The following is a 10,338-nucleotide window of genomic DNA, read 5'->3' as shown; positions in this document are numbered from 1 at the left end:
TAATTGCGACACTTTATCTCAGAATTTTGCCTTTTTTCTCACAACTGCGAGTTATAAAGTCAGAATTGCGAGATATAAACTCTCAATTGCGTGATATAAAGTCAGAATTCTGACTTTTTTTCTTGCAATTCTGACTTTATAACTCGCAATTGTGAGGGGAAAAAAGTCAGAATTCTGAGATAAAAAGTTGCAATTGCGTGATATAAAGTCAGAATTGCGAAAACAATGTCAGAATTGTGACTTTATATCACGCAATTGCAACTTTTTATCTCAGAATTCTGACTTTTTTCCCCTCACAATTGCGAGTTATAAAGTCAGAATTCTGAGAAAAAGTCATAATTACGTTTTTTTATTTTTTTTATTTAGTGGCAGAAACGGGCTTCCATATGTTTCCGCCATGGAATGAAACAGTTTAAAAGATAATTGCGACCGCAAGGTTTTTTTTCCTCACAATTGCGAGTTTACATCTCGCCATTTGGACTTTGTAACTCACAATTGCGAGTTTATATCACGCAATTCTGAGAAAAATTCTAAAAAATGTAAACTTGCAATTGTAATTAAAAAAAAAAAGTCTGAATTGTGAGATAAAAAGTTACAAACAAGCTTTCATACAGCACCGCTTCAAGTTGAACACACCTTAAATCTGCAGTGGTCAGGTGGTACAGCGGCCACTTGGTACAAGTTGTAGGCTCATAGCTCTCAGAAAATTACGAGTTTACACGTTGTAATTACAAGTTCTACAAGCACATGAAGGCTTTTTACAGTTCAGAATCATTACGGTAGTTACGACATGTCATGAACTCACCTTAACTTCCATTTCACCTCTTGTTGAAACAAGCATTTATTTTGGTGTGTGGCGATGTGGCACATTGCTAATGTGGGATAATAGGAGAATATTAACGTTAGTTGCGTACAGAAGATAAAGAATAAAGGAGGTCGCACACTGTACAAGAGACGCAGAGCTGTTCAAAATCCTGCTGTGCAACACAACGCCATTAAATGACAATTGTCCCAAATCATTGTTAATGTAGTGACATAATGACATAATATTTGTCTTTCTGTGGATTGAATAAAGTCTATGCTTATAGAGAGATATAATAATATATATTGTCCTTTTATCTTTCCGTTTGCACTGTTTTTACAGTAAAACACATTGACACCACTTTTTTCATTCTTGAAGTGAACTTTTTCCTGTATAGATTCACTGTTTTAGTGAAAATTTTGGTTGGGTAATCTTTAGTGTTGAGCCCTTCTATTTGAAGTAAGTGTAGGTTTCTTGAACAACTATGAAAATCAAGTTAACGTTCTATTTTTTGCTCCATTAACAGACCGTTACTCAGATAAAAGAAATTGCAGAATTCCACATTTAGCCTAACATATACAGTTTACATGTGTGCTAGTAATACATTCAGTGCCTTCACAGTGTCATAAGTTTCAGTATAGGAATTTTTAGCTAATGTGCAATGTGAAGTAGTCCGCAATCATAGGAATCATTCATGCTTTTTTGATGCCAGGATAGGGTTACACATAATTTTCTTGGTCTTTGGACCAGGACACACTAGAGTAGCCCTGGCCACCCCGTGTATAAAACTCTAGTTCCGCCACTGCAACCATTAGTGTTTTCAAACAGTTTTCCACTTGTGTTCATGTATAAATAGCACCTGCATCATCAGTGTATGAAAAGGACTGATGTGTTTCAAGCAGAACGAGGGTCTGACTAAAATAGGACTAAATTCATAGAAGGGGGTGTGTTGATGATGAAACAGGATAAAGCAGCAAAGGTCAGGGACGACTGAGACCCGCATGTGTTTTTGCCTTATTAGAAGAAAGGCGTCAGAATGGAGGGGACGTGACTCACGTGGGCGGAGGTCATGGCTGAAACGCATACACACCCCCCCAAAAAATGTATACCGGATCCACAAAGGGCACCAAAAAAGACTTTCTAGACATTTTATCTGATGCACGTATGAAAGAGGGTGACATGCTGGTGTGTGTGCGCAGGGGGTTATGGGAATTTGGCTCACAGCAAGCTGAAAACAAGCCAGAGAGAAAGACATGTAAAGATGTGAAAAGTGTGAGACAGGTTCATGGCTTGGTTCTGCTTGAGGACTCAAGTGGTGCTCATGGGAACTCTTACCACAGCGTTTAAACTTCCACTGGACCTGAGAGAAGACATACACTACTGTTCAAAAGTTTGAGGTCAGAAGGATTTAATGGTTTTGAAAAAAGTCTCCCCAAGACTGCATTTATTTGATCAAAAATACAGTAAAAACTATTTCAAATAACTGGTTTCTATGTAAATATATTTTAAAATGTAATTTGATGCAAAGCTGAATTTTCAGCATCATTACTCCAGTCTTCAGTGTCACATGATCCTTCAGAAATCATTCTAATACGCTGATTTGATGCTCATGAAACATTTCTTATTATAAATGTTGACAAAAGTTGTGCTGCTTCATGTTTGTGGAAACTGATAAATTTTTTTAGGATTCTTTGATGAATAGAAAGTTCAGCATTTATTTGAAATAGACATTTTTGTAACATAAATGTCTACTGTCATATTTGATCAATTTAATACATCTTTGTTCATCAAAAGTATTAATTTCATTTAAGAATCATGCTAACCGCAAACGTTTGAACGCAAGTTTATGATTGTAAACTGTTAAAAGTTACACACCGAAGTTTAATGCTTAAAGGCAGGGTAGACATTTTCAGAGAGGCTAGCAATAGACCCCTTTTCAGTTAGTGATAATTAACTGTGATAATTTGTGATAATTTTTGTGGGCGGAGCTTAGGTGGAGGCAGAACGATTCCCTTGACCATTTCATTAACGCTAGCTAACAAGTTTTGCTAGCTTGTTTTTTCAACAATGACTGGAGAAAATCCGATTTTATCTGAATATGTAAGGCCACTCACTGTCCTGGACTGCGATTGTTATCTAAAAAAGTACACTTTAACGGACGGAACAAGATTGGCCAACCTGTACACGCTCACTCGATGGATGGACTATCTGACAGGATATCCTCTACTGCACTTATGGCAGCTGTAGAAAGGTAGACGACGCAAACAGTTTCCTTTATGTTTAGTCTCTGGTCGTTAGCTAGCAGTTGTACGACTAACAAAGTTAGTTAACTTATGCGCTAAACAAAAATTAGCGTTACGTGAGAAATCACTTGTTCCCCAATTTCTGATTAGGTGGGCATGCATGGGAAATCTGTAGACACGTAACCAAACCATAATCCATACCAACAAAAGACAATAATTTATTTAACCTTACCTGATATGAACTGTGCGCTGCAAACGCGAGCATTTTTGATGATTGTTTCTGTCCAGTCCGCTCGTTTTATTGCGTTTAACCACAGCTGTCGCAGTTTTTTTTTTTTTTTTTTTTGTCAGGCAAAATGCAATAAAATTTCAAATTGGAGCCTGTACTCCGTTGATTCTGGTACCCAACAACAGAGGATGATGTTTTAAGCTTCTTATGTATCTGACTATACATATTAATAGCTGACAAACTAGCTGGTTTTTTATAACAAAAAGTGTTTATAAAAAAAAATTTTTTTTTTAAATTGCCAACCCTACCTTTAGTGTTAAAGACCCCCTGTAGTCAATAATTTTATCCCTTAAAGCTCATCTTTAATCACCAAAATTACATATTTAAACGTTTTTTCCTGTGGAAAAAAAAATTTCTTAATGCCTTAAAATAGCTTGAATGTAACTCTACACCCTTCCCTCATTTAATATAAATGGGTCTATGAATATGATAATTAGCCCCGCCTCCACTCAGAGATCCACTCGGTTAACTTGCTGAGGTAAACGCTGCACAATGGTATTGCTTTTTACAATGTTGGACTCATGACGGTAATTAATATGATTAGTGTTTTGCTTGACTATGTTATCAAGCAGCTAATAATGTGTTGCTAATGTTACACAAGCCATGTTCACATTTATGAGTCAGACAGCGTCTTCTACAACCGCCAAATTGCTAAATATACCCGATTTTTCATATCAACAGAAAAATATACCGTGATAACCTTCTTTTGAGACTCCCTTTTGCGGCCATTTAATGATATGCTAAAGCCCGCCAGCACGTTGACGTGATTGGTTACAATTTAGTTTGTGATGTCAGAAACACCAGCAATTTCAAACCGTGTTTTTGAGACTGTTTTTGGTTTACTGCAGTTTTAAACAGAAAATACTCAGCAATGGTGTTGACTTATGAATTTGCACATGGTTTGTCTTAAAGCATGTTAAAAACACCACATAGACATATAAACAACATTTAAAACTTGATTTTCACCACAGGGGGACTTTAAGAGTTTGATCTCATCACTAACCCTAAGTATAAGCAATAGTAATGCTTAGAACTTGTTTTTTAATGCAGAATCTCCTTTCTTGCATGAAAATGTCTCATTTCTTTAAAATAATTTACTTCCCATTTGAGTCTGAGAGACGAAAAAGAAACTTAAAAAGTAATTTTATAAAACTAGCTTACGTAATGCTAGAGATGATGGCTTATCTTCAGTTGTCCCACACCCAAACACTCCTGGACAAGGTCATTCTTCATTCAGTGCACAGGATCTATTTTAGGCCTGCAGTGCTTTAGGAGTGTTTATAGCTCTGTGTGCATGAGCCGGTCCGTGTGTGATAGTATATAAGTATGATCACAGGTTTGCTAATAGTGTCAGGGCTGCATATAGACGTGGGAAAACCCTCCTTTGAAAGCGCGGTGACACTGACATGAACAGAGGGAAACGGGAGGCCTTCCTGCATTGTTCTGAGAAGGTCCGACTATCAGTGGGTATATGTCAAGCAGGAATGATTAAGGGACATGCTAAAAATATTGTACGCTCTGTTCCCTCCCTCTGATGAAAATAAACCTGCATGGTTCACGGCCACTGAAACAAAAACAGGAGGTAATTTCCTAATTTGTCGTTCATGATTCAACATGACTTACAGTAAACTTGCAACAATTTCCATCCTCCTACAGTAACCTTACGATAGTGTCTCGATCAAGGGCACAATGATCATAATTCATAGATCACACCTCGGTTTGAACCTACATCCTTTTGGTTAGCAGCCCAGAGCTTTAACCTCTAGACTACACCTCCCTAGGAGGTTGAAATCAGTAGGACATGTTCTTGGATCAACATCCTTTCGTCTGATTGATAGTTTCTAGCAAGTAAAAGGCCTTTTAGTATAATTGTAAAAAAGTCCACCTTCAGGTTGTGGTTTACGTGTCTTTTTGCTGTGAAATCTTTACTGATTTTTAAAGTAAAAGTAAGAACCAACTTTTATATTGTTAGTAATATTTCCAGATGAACACTTACTGGAAGCAGCTTAGTTTACTTGGTTATCCATACATTATTTTGTGAGCATCAAATATGATCCATCACTATCAATTATGATCTTATTGCATTGCATTATATTTTTTGAAGAGCTTTGATCACAAAACTAAGCATTTATTAACTAAGCATTTATTAATATCTTACTGGGAGAAACAGAGTGACGACTGATATTTATATGATTTTATGTAAGCACCTGCTATACTGTTATAAAGATCTCACTGATTTAAAAAACAAGCTATCAGAATTTCATCTTCATTTTTGGTCATATAAATATTCTCATCTGTACCAAATTGCATATTTTTGGGCCTCTGAATAAAAATGTATGTGTTTTTTCCTCCTCTACTATGAGGTCCATATTCTCAATATATCATATACCACGAAAAAAACATGTTTTTTCAGATTATTTTTTATATATATTTGTGTTGTCTAAATGTTCAATAAACTGTTCCATTTTTAATATTTTATATATCTGGCTTTAAGGGTACATAGCACATCCTGATTTTGCCAAGTTAGACATGTTCCTGGGTCAACATTTTTTGTTGATCCTGGAAAAACATTCCGGTCCAAAAATTTAGTCCTATCCCTACCCCTAAACATAACCCTATCCATAAGTTATCCCTAAAATCAAACGGAAATGATAGGTGAGTAACACCGATGTAGAAGCACCTAACTTTGGTTGTCAAGCCTAAACTTGACAAAAACTGTAAACTTGTCCATCTAATCTTATTGTTTGTCTGGAATGTTGTTCCAGGATCAAGAAAGGTGTTGATCCAGGAATATGTTGCACAAGCTGGTGCACATTTTTTTCTGAGAGTGAAGAGACAAACCACAGATTTGTTTCTTGTGCAGTTTAGGGGAAGGTTAACTAAAGTAGTTGATACCACATGAAGCAAAAGCAGTCTGTCTGTAGCTGGTAAAGACATAAATGGGCGTAGACTTCAGAACTGTAGAAATCAGAATTTAATTTCATACTGATCATTTCACATATAGCATACTTCTGGACAAGTACTGAGTACCTTAAACCAAAATGAGTACCTTTGAAAGATCTGATGCCTCTAATTAGACAAATGGTGATAAAAGCAGTAGGTGTTCCTAAAAATCTTATGCATGTGTGACTTTTCTTTCCCAACCGGACCTGGATGCACCCCCTGACTCCCAGAAGTTGCGTAAAGCCAGATGATTGGTCACTTGGCGTTAGACAGGAACTGGCCATCTGACAAAAGGCCTGTTCACACCAAGAACAATAACTATATTAGCGTCCACTTCAACACACTATATTGTTCTGTTTTTCTGTTTAGTTATTGTCCTTGGTGAGGCATTCTTTGATTTAAAAAAAAAAGGCCTGGGGCATCGAGTTTAGCTCTAATCCTAGTCAAACATACCTGAGCCAGCTAGTCAAGGACTTCAGGATCACTGGAACTGAAACTTCCAGGCAGGTGTGTTGAGGCAAGTTGGAGCTAAACTCTCCAGAACATTGACCCAAGATCGGAATAGACTGTGGACTAGATTGTATGCTTATAGTCTGAGACAACTTTAAAGCCTTTTTAGACTGGCCTATGGCCCAAAAAACATGTAGTACTTTTAGAGAGAGGTGAAAGCATATCTCTGGAAAAATAAATGTCTAAGGTAAATGTCTCTGGAATACGCTGTGACGTGTTTGCATCCCCAAACTCCACAACTCAGTAGACTGTTTTCTCAGCCTTGGGCTCAATAAAGTTCATTCATGCTGATGTAGAGGAAGGAGAGATAAACAGTAATAAAGAGACCAGGCAGGAATCAGCTTAATCGCTTGGCATGTGAGTGCCAGTCGACTCAACATCCTCTCTTACTCAGAACTTTCCATGTGAACCCCATTCAGAGCATCTTAGCCTCCTCAGAGCTGAGCGCAGCCCCTGTCATTTGCAGGATATATTTGCAGGACAATTACAGCTCTTGCCCGGACGTTGATGCTGACCCCGCAGTGGGCCGTAATGCATAACAGGTCCTAACAGAGTGGCGCTCAGTTCAGCTCCTGGCAGCCGTCCACTGTAAACCATTCATGCAACTTTGCTCACATAAGATGACCTCAATCCAAACCCTTTTGATTTCTGCACAGTAGAGACTGGCACCGCATCGTTTATGTTTCATCACAGAGAGACTTCCAGGCAAATATTAACTCCGCATGAACAGGTACAAACACAGACCGTCAGACACTGGGAAAACACTGAGGTTTCATTTTTTTATCAATCAAAAGATGATGAGACAGTTTAATGACTTGGTTCTCTCCAGACAGATGACTAAGATAGAAAACACTCACTATTTGAGGTGTCGGTTATCAAATTTAGTATCGTCTTGGTAAACACTTTCATTTCATTTAGTTTAACACTGCTACTGCACTGATTCAAATTCATAGTGTATGTGCTCAGAAATAGACATTTACGTATTAACCATAATCCAATGCAGAGACACCTGGGTCATTGACAAATAAAGCCTCAAAAAAGTTTTTTTTAAAAATAAATAAATAAATAATAATAATAATCTTTTCAAAAGTGCATATTTTTGAGTCATGAACAATGTGTTTAAACAAGTTTCAGTAAAAAAAAAATTCAGTTTAAACAAGTGTTTAAATTCATTTTTTGGCTCTTTTTATGTCAGGAGGTACAACCACATAGTTACTGTATATGTAATGTAGTCTCTATAAAATGCTGGGTTAAAAACAACCCAAGATGTGTTGAAAATGGACAACCCCAGTAGTTGGGTTAAATGTTTGCCCAGCGTGCTGGGCAGTTTATTTAACTCAACTATTGTTTAAAAATTACTATATTGTTGGCTTAAAATGAACCCAAAATCAGTTAGAAATTAAAAATCAGACACATAATTACTAGAGGCAACAATAATAATCAAAAGGTGAACATTTTTTAATAAGCAATTTAATAAATGTTTATTGTTTAATTATTATTTATTAAACTTATTAATAAATATTAATTTATTAAACATATTAATAAATGTTAATTTCCAACATACTTTGGGTTCATTTTAAGCAAGCAATACAGTAATTTTTAAACAATAGTTGAGTTAAATAAAACTACCCAGTAGGTTGAGCAAACATTTAACCCAACCACTGGGTTAAAACAACCCAGTTGCTGGGTTTGTCAATTTTCAACCCAACCCAAGTTGGCTTTGCGTCGTCCCTAACAACGTCCCTAACAACAATCGTGAATAAGTCAGCCGTGACTTATTCACGATACAGCACTAGCCTCGAGTACCTTATTGTTTTTATAAAACGGTTACCACACAATACAAATATTAAAGGCAAAAATATGTATCAATGCAACTTTCATGAAGTAAAGTTTCACTAAAAGCCTTCCTTCTGCCAGAAAAAAATAGTCCCTCACCGTGAACAGCAACAGAAGTTACATTGTTACGCCATTAGATGGCAGCAAAGACTGTCTTTATGAGTGTATCAGTCAGTAGTGAAGACTTTTATATTGAAAAGACTGAACTGTTGTGAACACAGAAACAAGACGCAACTGACAAATGCTTTGACTAGCGCTGTCAGTCACGGGAAAACCCCTTAACTGTTAAAAGGACAAGATAATACATCGGACATTTAAACATATTTTTTATTATGAACATAGGACTGACCTGAAGAAAAATGCTAAATCTGAATGTAGGTAATAAACTTGCTCACTCGATCTCTTTCTCACAATACTTTTCTACATGATACAGTATGCTTCAATGAACAATATCAATTGAGAACATACAGTTTACGTTGCTAAGAGTGGTTGCTAAGGGTTTTGTGTAGTGATACACAGAACCGTTGGGTGAAGCGGTCATAGCCGTGTTTTATCGTGAATAAAATAAAGCTATTGACCAATCAGAATCAAGGACAGGAACTAACCGTTTTAAAAATATTTTTTACTGTTTTGTAAAAGCACGCCTTGCCTCGTGCTAAGAACACTTCTTAGCTGTTAAATTCACTGTCTTGGGGCTTATTGTTTTAATATATTTATCAGCTCAAGCACAATACTAATACTAAAGTAGATTTTTTTTAAAAAGTTGCTAACTTGCCACCATTATGTTAAGATGTTCTGGTTAGTTTCCACGGATGTTGCTAGGTGGATGTTATGGTATTCCACTTGGTTGCTAAGTGGTTTCTTCCTGTCTGACTGAAAAGAGTCTTGCACCCTCAGGTCTTTGTGATCTGGTCTCTAGATATGGCTCGAGTCCCTTCTTCAATGTGTGTCTTTGGGATTTTTCATCTGTTTTATGGTCCAGCAGATGAATACACACTGACTGAACTTTAACAGTGTTAAGAGATTAAAAGTATGTGCTCATAAACTGTTTACAGGCGCATTAAACATGGCAAACAATCATGAACTACAGAGGTTTGTTGTATCACCACTACATCCTTGAAGTCATGAAAATGGTACAATTATTTATATATAGCTCATAACAGATATTCTGTGTTTAGAAGTACTGACGTAGGTAAGCGCTAACTAAAAATCTTGTGAATGATGGAAAAGAAATGTTTGTGTAAGAGAGAATAAAACAAAGGTTACATTTCTAAGTTCTGTTCCAGACTTATTTGATGATCTGGTTTGAGAGTTTCTTCTGCTTCAGGCTCATCTTAGAGAATCTTAAAAGTGTTAGTTCACCCAAAAATGAAAATTGTCATTAATCACTGACCCTCGCGTCGTTCCGAACTCATAAGACTTTCGTTCCTCTTCAGAACACAAATGAAGATATTTTTAATGAAATTTGAGAGCTTTCTGCCCCTCCATTGACAGCCTACGCAACTACCACTTTGTTAGTAGTAAAGACATCATTAAAGTAATCCATGTGACTGAGTGGTTTAACTTCAATTTCAAGTGCTTTGTTTGCGCAAAAATACATAATTTACCACTTTATTTACAAAATAATCTCCAACGCATGTTCACGAGAGCACCACAACGCATGTGCGATGTGTTGATATGAGAGCAAACGTTGTTGCTTGAACGTGTGTTGGAGA

The sequence above is a fragment of the Ctenopharyngodon idella genome, chromosome 16 (genome assembly GCF_019924925.1).
Source record: "Ctenopharyngodon idella isolate HZGC_01 chromosome 16, HZGC01, whole genome shotgun sequence".
NCBI classification, from domain to species: Eukaryota; Metazoa; Chordata; class Actinopteri; order Cypriniformes; family Xenocyprididae; genus Ctenopharyngodon; species Ctenopharyngodon idella.
This window is presented reverse-complemented; position numbering follows the sequence as displayed.